This window comes from Parasteatoda tepidariorum, chromosome 9 (assembly GCF_982258835.1).
Source record: "Parasteatoda tepidariorum strain Cologne lab strain chromosome 9, Ptep-v5.0, whole genome shotgun sequence".
In the NCBI taxonomy this organism is placed as follows: domain Eukaryota; kingdom Metazoa; phylum Arthropoda; class Arachnida; order Araneae; family Theridiidae; genus Parasteatoda; species Parasteatoda tepidariorum.
The window spans coordinates 52,648,349-52,670,609 of NC_141763.1; the positions used below are offsets into that span (position 1 = coordinate 52,648,349).

Genomic DNA, 22,261 nt, shown 5'->3' on the forward strand with positions numbered 1-22,261 from the left:
TCACTCCGCTCTTAGAGCTGAAGCTACGATTTCCCTCTTCATGACGTCACTGCGTCCACAGATCTCGGAGATCGCAAGCAAAGATATTATGATAACTTTGCATCTTTCTCTTTGTAAAAATAAGTGAGATTCTTTCTGGTTATTAGATTTCAAACTTTACGTAATTAACACATTATTTCCGTTCATAAACATAGTTCAAAAAAACTTTCTTGGCCATTATATTAAAAAAAAAAACCATTTTAAACTTATAAAAATGTTTTACTAGTTGGCGAAAATGACACTATAAATACTTTATTTTAAAAAGTTCAGTTTTAACTTTAATTATTAAGAAAAATGAAATCATATATCGACAATTTTTTTATCTACATATTCTTTTATAACAATAAGTTGAGTTAAATTTAGAATCCCTGATTTTAAGTTATGCCATTAATAGCAATTTGTTCATACTTAATCATTAGGAAACATCAACCTTAAACGCTAATTACTGAAGCAAAATAATAATTTAGGTTCATAATGACATTAGAAATTTTACAATTGTTTATAGATATTTAAATTTACGATGATATAATTTATAGATATTTAAATTTAAGAGAATATATTTTTTAAAAAAAAAACATAAATATTTAGAATAACTACATTAAAAAATATGTTATGAAATTAGGAGAATTCCAACTATATACTATATATTTTATTTATACTTTTATTTACATTTTAATTTTCTTTGACTTTATCCATTCTTTAATTTTTTTCACCTGTCTTTCTTTTTGAAGTAACGAGGCGGTTTCTATTTAGATGATGAATTTTTATAAAAGTTCTTAACGACAGAATAAACGTATTGCTGTTTTATATTAACTGTGTCATTTCGGAATCCATTCTTTACATAGTTGTTCATTCACTTTAGGGAACATGCGGAAAATTATATTTTTTCCTTTTGTTTTTCTATCAAAATTTTTTCAAGTTGCAATCGCGCAAACTGGCATTTCGATAATAGTTATAAATTCTTGTAAATTCACTGCAAAAACTGAGGAAAGTCATTATAGAAAATAACAAATGTCTTAGAATATCTCGCAAAAAGAAATGCTCCAATATTAGTTAGAGCTAGTAAGACCGAACCCTCCGTTCTTGAAGTAAAAGTGCGAGCTTTGCGCCAAAGTGACGTCACTAGAGAAAATCGGAGGATTGGCGCTGCGAGAGCTACTTCAAAGGAGTGAACCAGCCCTTCTATTCTCTGTAGCCCTGGGCTAAAATACTCTATCCATCCATTGAGGAGCAATGCATCTTCTTGGTGTCTTCTTGGAAGCCTTGTTTATTTATTTAGTCAGTTTAATCCTAGTATACGTTGCACCGATAGATTTGGCAACAATGGCGATGTACGGGAGGGCAATAAATTATGCAATCTGTGATTCTAGATTTGACAAGATTCAGTGTGTTATTGCTTTTTTGTAATTTCGCAGTTGCATTTTGGAATTCGGGGTGTGATTTTGTGAAAGCTTGCCTTTTTATCATGGTATGTTTATGTATTTGTCATTTCAAGGTTACGATTTTATATGTTCTTTCTTACGTTAATTCGACGACCTTCCTTATATCAGAAAGGTTCTGGTTTCGAATGCCGGGCAAGGCACGGTTGTTCTTTGATTCGTTGCACTATCTGTCTTTACTGTGGGAGCATTGCTGGTCCACCTAACATGGTGCCTCCGAAAGAGTGGCTAACAAACTGCCCTTCAGATGCCTGTATGACCTAGGTCATTCTCCAGGTGGGCATTGAAAAAAAACCTCTATATCCATTCTTGGCGACAATTGTAAAAATCTTATTTCGGCGTTTGCAACAATTTGGCGAATAGCGACAACGGGTCCTTTTTCAAAACCGATTTCAAGATATATAATTTTACCATTTATTTTTAATTTCTTACTGTTACACTAAAATGTATCTCTTTTTAGTTCTAGAATCTTACACCATTATTTTTTGAAACCATTCATAATTCGATGCGCGTTGTTTTAAGACAAAAAAGTTGAACAGGTGGACGACATTATAATAATTGAAGTCATTAAAATTGATATTTTTAAATAAAAATTTTAATTTTAAGTCTCATCGAACGTCCCAAATCCCTTTTCGTTTAATCAATGGTTATGCAGTATTGCGTTCTTTGTTATAATTCTTTTATCATTTGTCCTCTAAATGTTATAAGTCTGATTAGCCATATGACATTGAATTTGATGCATCGGATTTTAGTGCTTAATTATTCTTGTAAACTCAAGGTTATAGGCTCTACATCTTAATATTTATTAATAGATTCCCACCCATGCAAGTCACATTTGATTATTATACTGTGGTGAACAAAACTCAACAAGGAAAGACAAGAAAAGTAGAAAGCAAAATTTCAGAATAGAAAACATCATCTACTCTATAATTATGATACAGAATAAAATAAAATACTATTCTACTGTTTATACTTTGTCAGGAGCATTCTATCCATGCGAGAAATCTGTTTTTAATTGTAGATATGAATACATAACAGAAACTTAGGTATATCTCAGTTACTTTACTTAATAGTGTTCATCGTTGTTCAAAGAAAATGAAATGTTTTTGAAATGCAGTTTGAATGATTTTAACTCGAAATTCTTTTCAAATGCAATTTGATTGCTTTTAACTCGAAATGCTTTTAAAATGCAGTTTAAATGCTTTTAGCTCGAAATGTTTGAGAAATTTAGTCTGAATGCTATTAGAGCGAAATGTCTTAAATGCAGTTTGAATGCTTTTAACTCGAAATACTTTTGAAATGGAGTTTGAATACTTTTAGTTCGACATGTTTGAAATGCAGTTTGAATGCTTTTAACTCGAAATACTTTTGAAAAGCAGTTAGAATGCTTTTAATTCGAAATTCTTTTGAAATGTAGTTAGAATGCTTTTAATTAGAAATGCAGTTTGGATGCTTTTAATTTGCAACGCTGTCTGAATGCTTTTAACTCTAAATGCTTTCGAAATGCAGTTTAAATGTTTTTAGCTCGAAATGTTTGAGAAACGTAGTTTGAATGCTTTTAGAGCGAAATGTCTGAAATGCAGTTTGAATGCTTTTAACTCGAAATACTTTTGAAATGGAGTTTTTGAGATGGAAAAAAACTCTAATTTTTTAAAGTATAATAATTTGTATGGTATAAAATTAAATACAACCTTAAACAAAAAACATAATTGTTTATTTATTTAAAGTAATTCTATCATTTATAATCGGTAAATTTGCTTTATTTCTTCACATAATTATCTATGCAGAGGTCAGTTTTATTGACGCTAAATTTTATTCATCAATCCGTTTCTCATTTCAACGCCAAGAAAGTTACAGAGTAAAATCGATAACATTTCGAAGTCAATGGAGATAACCCCTTAAGAACGACCGACCTCCATTAGCGACCATTTTTCTGTGGAACAGAGAGTGGACGCTCTCGAGAGGTTTCACTGTACTTCTAAAATGTAATGTTTAAACTGTAGAATAAATTTAGTTAAAATTTTAAATAAAAAGAATTCTCAACAGGAAAATTGAAAATTTCAAAAGTTCAAGTAATCCGAATTTCCTTCTGCCTTAGTAATCTAGTACACTATTAAAATTTTAATTATAAAATTATGGTAAAATAACTGGCAGCTGTCTGTCCATCCGATTAACCGTAAAGTTTACGGTTAAGAACATTTTTTTTTCCTTCATGGTTTTGAAACCATTTGCAAAAAGTATGGTTATTGAACCATGGATTCAAAACTATACGGTTTTTCAACCATTTACAACTAGCATTTTTCAAAAACTTAAAAAAATTAATTATTTAACTAGACATAGGAGCTCTGCTTTTCGTAAGGTAATGGGCATTGGAGAGCGCCTAACTCTGGAAAGGAATGGAGGAAATATTGTGGTGTCAACACTAGGACTCGAACTCCAGTTCTTCCGGTCATGAGATTGACAGATAAGCCCACTCGGCTGTGATATGAACACAGTTGCAAAGAACTAAGTAATAGCTTCATTAGGTGGTTCTAGTCGGTGAGATAAAATTCTGGTCGTTTAACCGTATTAAGTGAAAGCAGTTAATAAACAGTTTTTCTTAAACTTAACAGTTTGATTACCATTTTATTTACGGTTATTTGACTGTTTTGATTTAATATGACAAAATAACCATTCAATAAATTGTTATTTAACCATTTTTTCCGAGAACTTTCTAACAGTGTATATTATTCCTAATATTTTATTTCTAATATACTTTTTATAATATTTTTAATGTTTATAATTATTTTTTCCCCTTCATTCAAACACATCTGCAAAGAAAAGTGTTTGAAAAATCATTTCGTTTGAAGTCGGATAAAAATTATTATTATTATAATGTTTCAAAAGAAAGTAAATATTTATCTAGAGAAATTTTCAGCGTGGATGACGCCGAATTCGCTTCACGGAGCGTTTCAATCAGAATTCTTTTCAAATAAATCTAAAGTCTTATGGCACACAGATCGATTGATAGAAAGTTATTCCAAATACCTTAATAACTTTTGAATATACTGAAAAAAAATCTTTCAAAATTGATAGTTTGTTTGCATTATAACTCATATAATGAATATAAACTTTAGAAAATCTGCTATTTTAATTTCATACAGGTGATATTTTGTAGTATTGGAAACGACATTTTTAGTGTAAGTTTATGAAAAACGTACGTAGCTTCAGATGGTAATTAATTAGTCCTATTTCTATAATCTAGTTTCCTTATTTACTGACTAATTAATATTCTTAATTTGAATGTTATCTAATTTATATTTTATTTGTTTACGGAAGCTGTTTGAAAATAATTAAGTATACTGTTTAATTTTCCTAATTAGTATAGAAATATGAATTATTTTTAGAAAACATACTTTCTTTACGAAATGCAAGAACGAAAAAATTTAAGTTTTATATATGCAGCAGACCAAAACATGCTTTTAAAATTCAACGTTTCGGCTTCATTTTTCTTGTCCATTAGAATCTTCTTTCATTACACTCTTCTATTATTCGAGCAATTTTATAAAAATATCAATGAATTATTTGATGATTGGTAATAGTAGAAAATTGGAATTACCTATTTACTAGAGTAATAGTTATTATCTCAATTTAATTATGGTGTTAATTATAGCCTTTGGATAAAGAGACTTAGTAGGCATTTTAGCCCATTGACAGAAAAATAAGTATTATATTCCTTTGACAAAAGTAATATATACAAGGTGTCCCAGGATTCTTTATTAGTTTTATAACATTGAACAGCAGACCTGATTTCGAGTTTACGACTACCAATGTTCAACTCTGTAGCTTTGTAATTTTGAAACAAATCCAGAAGACAAGGGAACTCCTGGATCAAGTATACGGAGAAATTTGCCTTCGTGGAGGGCTTTTTGATGGAACTAATCAGCATTATCATATCGTTACTTCATTATATTATTTTGCTTTTCACACAAAAGCAAAGATTGGACCATATAAAAATAAAAGTTGGAAAAAAAATATAACCTACGTATTGAAAATCTATGGAAATTTTAAAATATTTAACTCATGTTGAATATTTGACCTCTAAATAAAATAGACATTATAATTTTGCTTACTTTTTTATGTAATAAAATACAGATTCTACAAATTAATTAGCAAGTTAAACTGTTTCTCAAGAAACTGCATCTGTAGCAATTTATTAATTGGTTATCTCTCCTCTATAGCCATCTATCCAAACTTACTTACGTTTTTCTGAAACGAATATTGTGGTTTAATTAACTACTTTAAGAATTTTAAATTTGATTAAAGGATTTATACATATAATATAACTATTTTCCTCAAATTAGGTATTAATAATTTATCTGCTCGTGCTTTGTTATAAACAGTGTATAGAAAAATGAATTTTTTTTTATCATTTAGTTCATTAGCAATTAAGTTTAATCTCATTAACTAACATATTATTGCACTTCCTTTATAAACATTAGCTGCTTTTCACGACAGACCTGATTTCAGAATAAAATAAGCTATCTTTTCCTGGAAAAAAAATGTTATTTCCTTTTTTTATTAATTTTTTTGCAGAGAATTACAGAAAAGTTTTAAGCCTGAAATACGATATGGTTTTGTGGGAAACTAGTTACTTTTAAGACAATCTATCGTAAATCAAATTAAGTAGTTAATCAGCTGTCACCTATCCCTTATTCTCCGACAAATGAGTGGGTCAAGCGTAACATGAAGTTGGATTCTTTTTAAACGGTTTAAAGGCAATAAAATTTAAAAACTATTTTAACTCTCATAGTTCATTAAGCCTAACAGATTTTGTTCGTAAATGGAAAGAAAAAAAATTCTTTCCCAGACTTTATCGTTGATTTTATTTTTGTGACTATTTGTTTCTTCGTTTTAAAATTTTTGAACAGTTTATATTCAAGCGAATTTCCAAGTTGTACAAATTATTGGAAAAAAAAATAAGAGTTAAGGATTTGTATAAACTTCTTTAAAATTTTTATTTAGCTATGACAACTGTTTTAGATAAAAAAAAATGGGAGTTGTAATACCTTTTGTATAGTTTTATGATTGTTTCAAAAAGTGTCATACGAAAAAAAAATCACAAATATTTCAGTTTTACGGAAAATTTGTTTTTGTAATTTCATCATAAAAATTGCGATTTTTTAAATAGTAATTTTAGTTACTGAATCAAGAACAATAAGCTTATGCCTTTTCTTAAATAATAAATTTCAGTCATTACCCTCTTTAATTTTCTAAACAAATCAGGGATAATTTGTAAATTTTTATTAACTGATTGATTTCAAAAAGCAAAATGCTAAGTTGTATCAAATATTTAAATATTTCATACTTTTCATTGTTTTCTAATAAAAAAAACATTGAATACTATTATAAACTTAGAAAAATATATGTAAATAAATTAATTAATGAAAAAAATATAATGATATAAATAGCTTTGAAAAAAGATATAGTCTTTTTGTTTGATATTTTTGTTTATGTCTGAAATCAATACAGTAATAGTAATTATTGTTTTAAAAGATGACTGGGTCTTCATTTTAACCAATTTCAAACACGAAGAAAAATATCGAATGCTACAGTAAATCTATACATTGTAATTCTGTAATATTATTTGTTATAAAAGTAAACTTATTCACAGATGTGCTATTATTGTGCTAAAATAAAACTTGGTGACAAGTTGAGATTTCTTATGTTCTAGTGATAAATTTTAAAAAAATATTTATATAAATCAAAAAAATAATATTTATATGAAACAAAAAAAAATATTTATATAAAACACTAATTTCTAATCGTTACAAAAATACTAATTGTTATAAAATACTAATTGCTACAAAAATAAACGTATTGAGGGATGTTTTCTTTTAGTGTTAAAATAAAACTTGGTGACAAGTTGAGATTTCTTATGTTCTAGTGATAAATTTAAAAAAATATTTGTATAAATCAAAAAAGTAATGTTTATATGAAACAAAAAGAAATATTTATATAAAACACTAATTTCTAATCGTTATAAAAATACTAATTGTTATAAAATACTAATTGCTGCAAAAATAAACGTAGTGAGGGATGTGCTCTTTTAGTGTTGAAATAAAATTAGGTGACAAGTTGAGATTTCTTATGTTCTAATTATATAATAATCTATGTTTATATGATATATCATATGTTATTATATTATATGCAATTATATGATATGTTCTAATTATATGATTTCTTATGTTCGAATTAATAATAAATTTAAAAAAATAGTAATATTTATATTAAAAAAGTAATTATATAAATAAAAATAAAAACTTTTAATACAGCAAAACAGACACAGCAGAATTGAATGTACAATAATAATAATAATGATAATATTAATAAATGACATAAGGTAAAAAACGCATAAAAGAGTACATAGGCAAGGAAAATATTCTAATTATTTTTTTATAGTCTGTTACGTTTGTTTAAAATTGAAGTTTGGTGTAAAATACAACTGATTATTTGTTTTAATTATTTTCCGCTCAAAGAATTTGATGTTATAAAATAAATGGCAAAAAAATCATTTAAAAAAATTAATAGCAAAATCAAAAATAGGCGTTAATGATAATAATAACAATAATAATAACTAACAAATTAAGGTAAAAAATGCATGAAAAACTAGAGCACATGCAAGAAGAATATTTCCTTTCTCGTCTGTTACGTTTCCTTAAATTTGAAAATTTAGACTAAAAATACAACTGGTTATTTATTTTAATTATTTTCTTCCCAAAGAATTGAATGTTATGATAAAATAAATAGATTACGATCACTTAAAAAAATTAATAGACAATAAAAAGCGCAAATGGCTTAGATAATAGGTGTCAAAATAGTCACATACTTTCATTCCTTTGTTTGTAAATTTTATAAAAAAAAATCGACTTAAAAATAATCAGAAAGTGCTGTTAAAGTGACAGATTGTGCTTCATCTTAATTACTTCCTGGTACACAAAAAAAACCCACATACCATGAAGTCATAACGCTTCCAATTCTTCTTCTTTAAAAAAATTACGAATAACAACGCTCCATTTAAATAGTCGAGTGCGATGCTACTGTTAGAAGTGAAACTTTTATTAAGGCTACAAAATGAAAAAAGAAACACAGAACAGTTGAGAGAGCAAATTTGATCTACGAGTATTTCATCTCCTCTTGGCGAAAACATTACATTTGCGAGCGCTGATGTATTATTTCTAAGTGAGTTAGTTGTTCTTGCAGCGAATGCACACTAAAAGTCTTGGTGGTTATAATGAAATTTTTGCAATAATAGCTCTAAAATTTGGCAACAATACAGCTTTAACCCAGACAAAAGAAAATTGCGTTGTATGCTTTGGTATCACATCACCCAACCATGGCCAAGCTGAGATTCATTTGTATCAAAATCAACAGCAACGTTAAAACAACGTTGATACACCTGCGGTTCCCAAATGGTGTTCCTCGGTACCCTAGGGTTCCTTGGAAGAGTTAAAGAAGTTCTAAGAATCCAGATATTTTTAAATTTATAATATTTTAAAATTTGTAATTATATTTGGATCTACTGAATAATCAATTATTTATGACGGTTGTCTCGACGAAATTTCTTGAATGCCAATGAAAAGAGATGACAATTTTTAAAAAAAAGAAAATTCGTATTTTTTCTAACATTGTATTGAATAAATTTTATTAAAAACATGCATTAATGAAAATTTGTGTAAGTATTTCCCTTCGCACATAAGATAAAGATAAGATAAAATATTTATGCAATATAAAATAACAATATTTATTTTAGAGTGCATATGAGCACTGATTCTTAAAATAAAATTAGTTTGTAAATCAAACATAGGCATATTAGGGCTTATTCGAACAGAAATTCACATTGTAAAATCAATTAATGCAGTTCTCATATTTTTAAAAATTAAAATATAATTATCTTTATTGCACAACTAAAAATATGTATATTTTATTGGCGATCGCGAAAGTTTGGCGTAAGATTATTATTTAATTTTAAGTACTTAAATTTAAATTATGCTCTTTAACTCGTATATAAGCGCTTGAATTCCTGTAAACCCGGAATAAATTCACACAATTGTTTGGGTTGTTGATCATTATATTCAGTGAGACATTGCACCACAGTTATATTCAGTGAGATATTGCATTTTCGACGCAGCAGCTCTTTTAAGTTTTCTTTATAACGAAAACCAAAATTCGGTTCATTATATTCAGTTTCAGCTTATATGTGTACATCATAAACTTAAAGCTGGACTAGATTAAGCTCCAGGATTGATATCAGGAATAAAACTTAATTGAAGATTATTAATGCTGTGCAACTGTGAAAACATTTAGTTCCTCTAATTAAATCTTTTAAAAATAAAACAGTTAACACGTTCACAATTGTATTTATGTATCTTATAAAACTGGGGTTCCACCGAGAGAAGGTTGATCATTTAGGGCTCCGTAGCCGAAAAAAATTCGAAACCTCTGGGACACGATTAAAATTTTGATTTGTTAACTGTAATAGGTGGAAACGGTCGATAAACAATTTTTCTCACAGTTAAGAGTTTAAATACCATCCTTTTTAAAGGCTATTTGACTGTGTTGGTTGAATCTGGTATAATCAAAATTAAATAGTTATTTAATCATTTTTTCCCGTAAAATTTCTAGCAGTGTACAGTGCCCAAAAAAGAAAAAATGGACCACCCTGAATAACTTTTAATCTAATGGTCGGATCTTCACGTTCTAGGACTCAATCTTAATGGTTTCAGGGGGAGACCTCAAATATGCTAATTATTTAGTGCAGACGATATTTTAAGTTACAAAATAAGACTCAAAAAATTTTCTTTCTCTGAATAAACATACGTTCTTTTTCCAACAGATTCGGATTTCTGACCCCCAAAATATAGGGGACAGCCGCGATCTGGAAAATATGTCCCAATAAATCCCAATAGTTTGGTCAGGACAGGGGTCGAAAGCTTAGACCCTTTAAATCTAACTTGATTTTTTGTGTATTTCACTATATCTCGAGATCTTTTTTTGCAAATGAAATTTTTTTCTCCAATGGCAGGTACTGAATTTGAATCTTTGCCTATGAAGACGCCGGAATTGTTACTCATCTTGCGTTACCCAGTGGGAACCTGTGAACCAAAGTCACAGAGGCGAACATTACCCACGCCATACTGCCACAAACCCGTTTATATGGTGGGATACATTCACACATCACACACACAACAGAGGACAGCACAGATAGAGAGAAACATCCATGCCCAGAGCGGGATTCGAACCCGCAGCCAATGGCTTCGCAGTCAGGCGCGCTAACCGCTCGGCCACCTGGCCGGCAAATTGAAAATGTTTTGCACATAATTACGCACACGTTTGTCCATGCAAAGAAAAACAAATTTTTAAAATATTTATTATTTTTTACTATTTTATTTAATTACAATCGTAAAAAAATTGAATAAGAGGGCATAAAATTTTTCACATTAAAGTTTGTAAATTTATATGGCAAAATACGAAATTTAAGCGAAATCAGTCGAATAGTTTCTGAGAAAACGATTTCTTTTTTAAAAAAGTAATATATTAAAAATTCGATTTTCCTGGAACTATTCAAATGATTTTAGTGGAATTTTGTATTTTGTTATTTGAAATTCCATACTTTATAAAATGTATTTTGCTATTTAAAATTACATATGAAAAAAAAAATTATACCTCACAAATCAAATTTTTTTCGATTATTACTAAATAAAATAATAATAAATTTTTATTTTTTACATGGAAATATCTTTGGGCAAATTAAAATTATAATTGGGCGCAAAAATTTTTCAATTCGCTTAAAAAAGCTCCCGAAATATAGTTAAATACGCAAAAAATTTAATTAATATTAAAGGGGTCCAAACTTTGGACCCCTCTCCTGACCAAACTATTAGGGCCATATTTCCCAGATTGCGGCTACCCCCGATAGCTTGGAGATCAGAAATCCGAAACCATCGAAAAAAAAGGTGTGTTTATTCATTTTTTGCGTCTGATTTCATAACTTAAAATATCGTTTGCACTAATTAATTAGCATATTTGAGATTCCCCCTTGGATCCCTTAAGATTGAGTCCTAAGATCTGATGATCATTAGAGCAAAAGTTATCAAGGATGGTCCGTTTAGTTCTTTGCGCACTGTGCGACGGCAAGCAATTATCTCAGAAAAACAAAAGACTTCCGTAGTTTGTAATACAGAAATAGATTCCTAATTTAATGAGGCATCGAAAACGAACACCAAATTCTCTGAATTTTTTATCAAAGCAAAATTAATTAATTAAAATTAAGAGGTTAAATTAACGTGGTGTAAGATTAACTGCAAGTGATGCTAAATGCTCAGTTTACACGTTTTTTCAAATTCAATGATCATTTCTTGTTCATATCTTTTCAACTTAAAAAGACACATCTCAAAAGTTATAGTTTTTAATAGCATAAAAAAAATTTTACAAGCATATTTTACTTTAATTTCTCCTAGAAGCAGATTTTTTTTAAGGCTTTGATGCACTAATTTTTAAATAAATGATAAATAATTAAAATGCATTTCTTTAAACATAATACAAAGGTGATTTTTAATGAATGAATAAAAAAAAATGTGGAAAACAAATTCAGATGAGCAATTCTACAAATAAACGCCAATTAGGCGGCCAAAACAAAAAAAATTTTTGGGGCGGGGGACACTATTTCTACATGAATTTTCTTCTTTTTTACACCCTAAAAAGGTAAGAAAAAATCGTGAGCATGAAATATTTTCTTTGTGACATACTTTAAATGTGACATACTCAGATAAATCTGAGCCATTTATTCAGATAAAACGATATTTACATAAATATAATATTATCATAATGCCTCTCTAAAATGTATTTATAGAGATTTCATACTATAAGATTATATTTTAGTATAAAAATTGGTGTTCATTTGTAAAATTGCTCATATGAACAATTCTACAAATAAACACCAATTAGGCATGACACTAATAAACACCAATTGCGTAATAAATGCAAATTAGGCGGCCAAATAAAAATTAATTATTTTTTTTGGGGGGGGGCACGCTATTTCTACATGAATTTTCTTCTTTTTTCCACCCTAAAAAAGCAAGAAAAAATATTGAGCATGAAATTTTTTTTTTGTGATATACTTTATATGACAAAATACCAATTTTAAATTTTCCCCGATTTTCTTCAATTTACGAACTTTGATTAAATTTTTTTATTTTTGTTTTTTGTACTAAAATATAACCTTATAGTATGAAATCTCTATAAATACATTTTGGGGAGACATTATAATAATATTGTCTTTATGTAAAAATCGTTTTATCTGAATAAATGGCTCAGATTTATCTGAGTATGTCACATTTAAAGTATGTCACAAAGAAAAAATTTCATGTTCACGATTTTTTCTTGCCTTTTTAGGGTGTAAAAAAGAAGAAATTCATGTAGAAATAGTGTGCCCCCCCCCCCCCCCAATTTTTTTTTATTGGCCGCCTAATTGGCGTTTATTTGTAGAATTGCTCATATACTTACATTTGTACTTAAAGTAAGTAAAAAACAATATTTCAAATAAATAAAATTATTTTAGTTCATCAAAAATAAAAATATATAATTTTTTTAGTAGTACTTAAAAAAAAATTTTTTTTTTAAAGTAACGTGCTTTGTAAATTTGTAGGTCTTAAAGAGTTTGTAAAAAATGTCAAGTAAAAAAAAAGTGAAAAAAATTGCAAAATAAGTACTTAAAATTGGATAAATTTTCATACAAATTTAAATTTCGAACAAAATCGGTTCGAATCCCGGCGAAGCCTGATCGATACGAATCCTCATCCGGCTTGCACCGACCACAGTGCTGACGCGAAAAATCCTCAGTGGCAGACGAATCATGGCTCAGAGTCCCTTTGCCTTCAGGCTAACCGTGGGAGGTTCTCGTGGTCTTCTTCTCCATGTAATGCAAATGCGGGTCAGTTCCACCAATAAGTCCTCCACGAAGGCAAATTTTTCTCAATACTTGATCCCGGAGTTCCCTTGTCTTCTGGATTGGGTTCAAAATTGCAAGGCTACGGAGTTGAACATTAGAAGTCGTAAACCCAAAAAATTGGGTCTGCTGCTCAACGACGGTTATAAAATAAAATAAAATATAAAACCATTGTAATCTGTGTAAATTTTTTATCCCACCAGCGTGATTTCAAATATCTAATTTATATAGTTTTTCGCAGCTAAACAATATGTAACACTGAATACCTGAAACAGCGGCGGTAACCCTTTTGACTTTTTATATGGAGAGATAACATAAATGATGTTAGCTATCTCATCCTATTTTTATATATTCTTTATTAATTCCTTATTAATGTTCTAAATTAATCTTATCCTATTAAATATTCCTTATTAATGTTCTAAATTAATCTTATCCTATTAAATTTTCCTTTTTAAATATTCCTTATTTATTCCTTAATAATGTTCTAAATTAATCTTATCCTATTAAATATTCCTTATTAATTCCCTATTAATGTTCTAAATTAATCTTATCCTATTAAATATTCCTTATTAATTCCTTAATAATGTTCTAAATTAATCTTATCCTATTAAATATTCCTTATTAATTCCTTACTAATGTTCTACATTAATTTTATTCTATTAAATATTCCTTACTAATTCCTTAATAATGCTCTAAATTAATCTTATCCCATTAAATATTCCTTATTAATTCCTTATTAATGTTCTAATTTAATCTTATCCTATTAAATATTCTTTATTAATTCCTTAATAATGTTCTAAATTGATCTTATCCCATTAAATATTCCTTATTAATTCCCTATTAATGTTCTAAATTAATCTTATCCTATTAAATATTCCTTATTAATTCCTTACTAATGTTCCACATTAATCTTATTCTATTAAATATTCCTTATTAATTCCTTAATAATGCTCTAAATTAATCTTATCCCATTAAATATTCCTTATTAATTCCTTATTAATGTTCTAAATTAATCTTATCCTATTGAATATTCTTTATTAATTCCTTAATAATGTTCTAAATTAATCTTTTCCTATTAAATATTCCTTATTAATATCCTATTTTAACTATTTGATCAAAATTAGTTTCACTGTGAATTTATTGTATGCTATTTATAATAAATTAATTTTGTTTCATAAGCTCAAGAAACAACTTCAATGACATGCGAAAACTACGTCACTAAGTTAGTATTTCGAAAGCTATCTGAACCAACGTGTTTATTTTGTTGATAGTTACGCTTTCGAAACGTATTTCAATAAACCTAAAGGATGCAAAAATTAACGAGAATATGAAAAGAAACAAATATTAATCCTTATACTAATATGCAACTAAGGTGCAAAATTTATAGAGAATTAATTGATTGTGATAAAAGTTTATTAAAATAAATTTGCTGGCAAAAATAGCATCATTTTCAGTGGCCAAATGATAACTACTGAGCTCAATTAATCTTTACTTAAATGAGTAGAATTTCAAATAAAGATATTTTTCTTACTCTGATAACGTAAAGTCGCTGAGATGGGCAACAAATAATAACAATGAAAAAATTTGGAAAAATTTTAGCTTTCTAAATTGTGTTTTTATGCGTTTATTGTATTTGCCTTTCAATTCTGTTCTGTATAAATTTTTTTAGGATTATTAATATTCTTAGCATGAGTCTTTGAGACATAAAGGCTGTAATTTAGTGAATGAAAATCTGATTATTCAGTGAAAATTCATTTAACTATTTTTTTTTTTCTTTCTCATTTCCTACATTCAAAAGGTTAATGATTATTTCTTTTAAAATCGCGTAGAAAATTTAGAAAATATTTATTCTGGAATTATATCTCAACGTTTTAAAAATTTTGCTTTTTTTAAAAGATTAAAAAATATCCTATTTTAACTTTTGTTCTAGATTTATTCTTGAGATTTAGGGCGAATTTGTATTTTTACATGGTAAAAATATTATTTGAAAATTATTATTATTATTATTATTTTTTGCCTTTTGCAACAATGTACTCTAGAGTTTAAATTGAAATATTGTAACTAACTTAGACTAGATCATTAACCCCGATTTTTTTTAACGAAACTGAAATGAATAATGAGCATACCTAAAAGAAAACCATTTTCATCCTGCTACTAACTTTCATCTTCACCCTATAAATCTAATTGAATATGCAAAACACGGCGGAAACAAGCCAGACAAACTCAGCCAAACTTCGCCAAGACATAAGAAGTAAAAATCCTAAGAAGCGTTTCATTCCGATATTATACATAATTAGCTGTACTTCAAATCTCCTCAGGGCGTCCAAGACAAAATTCTACAGATGCAGTTACTATCACTGACTGTACTGGAAGTCGAAATGTCATACAGATATAATTTAAATACACAGATATAAATTGTATCTGTTTTTAACATTAAGCATGCAATTGAAATTAAAAGTTAAGTTTAACAGATATAAATATAAAGTTTTCCATTAATTAAACAACTTAATTTATATAATTTGAACGTTAGATAATTTGGAATTTACTTTATATATATATATTATATAGTGAGTTGGTATTTAATATTCGTAGTGGTAGTTATGCCAGATGATACTGAAAACAGATTTTTATTTTAATGGGATGTGTGGTGTAACTACCACTTCAAATATTAAATACCAAATCACTAGTATATAAGACATGTTACCTTGATTCTATCATGAGGTACCTTTTGATAGAAACAAGTTATCATGTCTTATATACTAGTGATTTGGTATTTAATATTTGAAGTGTTAGTAACACCACATAGTGACCTGCGGACGTTATATGAACTTGCCAGTATTTATGGATGGTCCACATTAAACATTTGATTTGCTTAAAAATATACTGCTCAAGGAAAAAAAAATCCGGTGAGCCATATGTAGGTGACTGTGTGTGTATTTAAGTAACTGGCAGAAAATAAATTTCATTAATACGACAAAAACTTTAAAAACTAAATAATTAGTCACTTAACAAGCTGTGTACAGAAAATATGTATGGCCAAAGGAGAAAGCTGGTTTTTATCATTTTTTATGGTAATGGCTTCATTGTGGTTCATAATATTTCATCATTTTTAAACGGTTTCTTAGTTAAAAGTAACCGTCAATTTGTTTAAAATTAGTCGCCTATTAAAAGCATTAACAGAAAATTAAACAAGAAAAAAATTCATTCAGTGTGACGCATGCTAAGATCATGTATCGTTAACAAAAGTGTGGATAATTTGATAATTTTGAAAAGCAGAATTTAAAAACAGAGACTTTCCAAACTAAGAAAAGCAGAGTTTATTTGAAAATGGTTTCATATTAAAATGTGAGAGTCAATTTGATGGAAAACCTCCTACATAAGTTAAAAAAACATTAACAAAAAATTTAACAGAAAAAATTTTCTGACAAGGGAAACTAGGGAAGTGTGACTCGCCAATTTTGAAATAAACTAGTGGGATGTATGCCTTATAAGGAATAATTTTAGGGGGCAACAGTCGTTTCGGCCCATAGATGGTCCTGTGAGAGATAAAAAATAATTCAATATGTAGAAAAATCGGTCTTTTATCACTTCAATGCAGACTATTAGTTATTGTAATTGTTTCATACTCCAATTAATTATTAATTAATTGGTTAATTAATTGATTTGCTTATTAACAAATTAAAGCAAAAGTAGCAAATCAATTATACGATCATTAATTAATTTTTAATTAATTAATTATTAATTAATTGATTTGTAATTACATACTCCAATTAATTTGAAAAATTTTTTGGAAGAAAAAATTTAATGTCAAATTTTTTTTTTAAATTAACCTAACAGGTTTTTCTGAAAAACTACAGATATATAAATATTTGAAATCCATTTTGACAATAAATATGCATTATATAGTACGTGAAAGTACCACAAAATTAATTGGAGTATGAGATAATTACAATAACTAATAGTCTGCATTGAAATAATAAAATACCGATTTTTCTATATATTGAATTATTTTTTGTTTCTCACAGGACCTTCTATGGGCCGAAACGAATGTTGCCCCCTAAAATTATTCCTCATAAGGCATACATCCCACTAGTTTATTTCAAAATTGGCGAGTCACACTTCCCTAGTTTCCCTTGTGAGTCCCAAAGACGCTAAATAGGTTCAGAGCATGTATAACGTTAAGACAAAGGTGGATACTTTGCGAATTTTCTGTAATTTTTTGCAAACCGAATTTATTTGAAAATAATTTCATTAATAAAAGTGAGCGTCAATTGGTTTGAAAACACACACATAAGTTAGAAAACATTGACAAAAAATTAAAATTAACAAACACCTCAGAGTATGAAAATATTTTAGTTTTTTAGTACTACAAAGTCTGAGAAAACGCTTTTTTTATATATCAAATCTTTAATTAATCTATTTAATTATTCTACTCTGTTTTTCTGTCAAAAACATCATTCCAGTGTTACCTGGGGGGTCAAATTCATCCATTTATTCTATGATATTTACTTAATACAAGATGACTGAATTGCATAAGTTATAACAAAATGCTTAATAACAGAAAAACATATTTAATAGCAGCAACGAAGAATAATGTTATCGTTACAGGGGAATTTGAAAATTAATTAACTTTTACATCACTGCGCAGAGCGCCATCTGTGTGAATGAGAAATGTTATTAACAATTATAGTCATGTAGCTCATGTTCATAGCTCTTTGATATAGCCCTGTGATCAAATTGTAGGTGCTTACTTTGAGGGAAATTTTCTTTAGTTTTTAGCTATGTCGTCGGAAATTTTCTACTTTAAACGAGAAAAAAAAAGTTCGGACAAGATATTTTTTAGTATTTCACGGAATAAAACATTCTTCCCAGAAAAAATTTTCTTCGCAATATGCGAAATCGTGTTTAAAACCCCCAAAAAACAACAGATTTAAGAAATAAAAACTTTAGCTGATTTTTGCCACACAGCGTCCATTTTTGAGCTCTATTACCTGGACTTAATAGAACACACATGATGAATCTTAAATAAGTATTTCTATAAAATGTTATTATTTCTTAAATTAGAAAAGGTTGATATTTAGCATATTTATAGCTAAAGGAAATATTTTTATTTAATATTATTTTCTCTTACACAGGCAATACAGAAACTTCACACAGAATAATGTTAAATAAAATATTTTAATTAAACATTATTATTTCGCGCTTACACTGGCACTGCCAAAATTCCACATAGAATAATGTTAAATAAAATATTTCCGTTGAACATTATTATTTCGCGCTTACACTGGCACTGCCAAAATTCCTCATAGAATAATGTTAAATAAAATATTTTTATTGAACATTATTATTTCGCGCTTACACTGGCACTGCCAAAATTCCTCATAGAATAATGTTAAATAAAATGTTTTTAATTGATTATCACTATTTCTCACTTACACCAGCAATGTCAACATTCAGCAAAGAATAATGCTAAATTAAATATTTTTGTAGAGCATCATTATTTCTCACTTATACCAGCAAATTCGACAACACAAATGCAGGTTAGTTCCATCATAAAGTCCTCCACAAAGGTAAATTTCTCTCAATACTTGATCCAGAAGTTCCTTTGTCTTCTGGAATGGGTTCAAAATTACAAGGCTACGAAGTTGAACATTAGTATTCGTAAACCCAAATTTGGGTCGGCTGTTCAACAACGGTTATAAAATAAAATAAAATCAGCATAGAATGACGTTCAATAAAATAATTTTATTGAATGTCATTATTTTTCACTTATACCACCAATGTCGATATTCAGCATTGCAATAACATATTTTTTATTGATTATCATTTCTCATTTACACCGACAATGTCGACATCAATTTTACACACATTTATTACATGATGACAATTATACATTTATTAAATTATGATATTTTTTCCTTCTAAATTATCATAATTATACACTTACTTTGTGAATGTATTCTGTATGTCCTGATGGTGAATCATGAATAATATATATTTATTAAATATAAATCCCGGCAAACCGAAAATTCCTCATTTACTGATGATGAATATTTATATATTAAATCGTTGCCGAGAGGTGAGATAAAAACAGTTCTTAGGCCGGAGAAAAAGACATTAATGTTTATTTGACCATAATTGTCAAGCCGATCAGACGATTAACACAAAATACTAGTACACCGGAATAAAAATTAGAGAAAATCTTGCACACTAGTCCCGATGAACACTTAAGTCACGTGCAAAAAGGAAAACGTTAGTAATTCGAGTAATGAAAAGAGAAATCAAAATCCATGCATAAAGCAGTTAAATACTACAATTCCAAAGAAAAGTTGCACAATGCAGCAGAAATTCCATAAAAAAATTGAAACCAATAGAAATTTTAAAGAAGAAAACAATAAAAAATACATTAATGATAACCGAAGCTGACGTCGTCAGAGGGTCGCCCGGAAGTCATAAAAACACAGAACCTTTTCTACCTAGAGAGCACGACAAATGTCTAAAATTTGCTCTCTCTGTACTCCAAATGTTTTGTAAAAAGTCTAGGTAGAGAGAAGAAGAGAATACAAAATACAAATTCAAAATACAAAAGTAAAATACATAACCTAATTACAAAAGGAAAACAATGTTCAAAAAACCGACTTAAAAATATTCCTTTGTAAAACCTAAGTACACTATGATTTTCACACTCAGGATAATGAGAAACTTAAAATGCAAATTACTGCATGATTAGATCTAAAAATAGAATATAAAGACAAGATCTGAATAATAAAAACATAAGAAAGCGTTTATTTTCGAACAATAAAATAAAATGGCGAATTTAGATAAGAAAATAGATTAGTTAAAGCTTTTTGTGTTAAACACACAAGCATGCATATATATATATATATATATATATATATATATATATATATATATATATATATATATATATATATATATATATATATATATATATATATATATATATATATATATATATATATATATATATATATATATATATATATATATATACAGTACACTCTCGATTATCCGGTTTGCGGATTATACGTGCTCATTTCGGAGTCACAAAAAATATAAAGAGAAACATTTTCAAAATTAAAAAACTTTGATTCATGAAGTTATAACACTACAAAATTTCTGGAAGCAATATTCGTTATTGGATTACAGAATATGGAATATCAGCAGCATGGTCAAGGGTAAAATCGTCCATGTTATCACGATCTTGGAGAGAGATCATACCGCTTGATGAACAATCTTCTTCAGATGTTCAAGAAAAATATGATAACAGTACTTTCGAACAAGCAAAAGGAATCTAAGGTTTCGAAATTCTTGATGAAGAAAATTTGGAAGATTGGTTTCCAGTATTTGACAGATGAAGGCATCGTTATGTTGTTAAATCAAATAGTGATGATAGTAACTGATGCAGAAGATGTAGTAAATGAGGGAAATACAATTTCTCATACTGCTGCTCTGTGGAAACTTTATTAGATTATATGGGATGATTTGATTACGGTGACATTATTGCGGTTCGTAAAATATGTGTATCGATAAATGGCGAAGACGCATTACACATTTTTTTAAAAGAAAAATTCCTAGTTTGATGTTTTACAGCATGCAAGTCTGAGTAATTTTTATATTTTTTGTTCTGATATTGATTTTTTCTTTAATAAAAGGAGTTTTCGGATTATCCGTGTTTTTCGATTGTCCGTGCGACCTGTCCCGGTGATTAGCCCGGATAATCGGGAGTGCACTGTATATATATATATATATATATATATATATACATTAAAGTCTTTTTTTATTGGATACATAATATAATATTAATGTTATTGAGTTACATCTCACTGTTAAATTTACACATTGGTTACAAACTTTCCAAGAGACTAGTTACAGTGTTACCCTTCGATGAGGTAAAATTGAACGAAAGTGCAATAAAGAAAATAAAGTTAATGGTAATTGTTGATTGAAGTCATTTTCTTTTTAGGTAAATATTTTTCTAATTTCAGCCATGAATACAATTTTTAAACTTATCAAATTAAAATTTTTCAATTTCAATAGTTTACAAATATGTGCTTTAATACTATTAAAAAACTTAGAAAAGAATTTAAGAGAGATTCTTTTCATTGCCATAAAAGAGCTATTTCTCTTTTTTTTTTTTTTTTTTTTTTTTTTTTTTTTTTTTTCTTTTTTTTTTACTTGCATGGAAAAGATTATTAAAATATATTGCTTAAACTAATATCAGATCTTTTTCTATCAAATAATGTAAATTTTAAATTTTACTTTGTGTGTTTTTTTTATATTTAACCCAATTTTGTTTTCAATATCAGTTTATCTATTAAGTCCAATTTTTGCTTTGAGTTTGAAAATGATTTAATCAATACTCTCTCTCATATTTTGTACCTAAATTTTAAGTCATTTCTAATAATGCGGACTTTTTTGAAATAATATCTAAATCTAGACAGAGTAAAAAGCCTTTATGCCTAGTCGAGCATTCCAGGTAAAATTTGAAAAATGAAATACTAATTAAAAGTTCTTTCACTAGCATAATTAGTAAAGAAATAAAAAAAGTTATTTTTGATCCAGATTCGCCTCTCTTTATACTTCAATAAAGGGTTTTACATGTTAAGGCATAAAAGAGATTTAAAATATTCATTTTTTTTAATATATAATTTCAGTTTTTATACCTTCACTTACTTTTTATCTGAAAATGGTACATTGTTTTGTTACTACATACTAAAATTGACAAGTCTAAATGCTGTAAAAAATTATTTTAGTTCCTGATAGGAATAGGCCT

At 27.9% G+C, this 22,261-nt stretch overlaps 1 long non-coding RNA gene across 2 annotated transcripts in view; it reads right to left on the reverse strand.

The window, feature by feature from the left end:
- Nucleotides 1-15,650, reverse strand: part of LOC147804059 (uncharacterized) — a 67,894-nt gene extending 52,244 nt beyond the window's left edge. For both annotated transcript variants that reach the window (XR_015429226.1, XR_015429225.1), the window contains exon 1: nucleotides 15,591-15,650. This is a non-coding gene — a long non-coding RNA (uncharacterized LOC147804059). The remainder of the gene's footprint in view (nucleotides 1-15,590) is intronic.
- Between the last annotated feature and the right edge of the window lie 6,611 nt (nucleotides 15,651-22,261).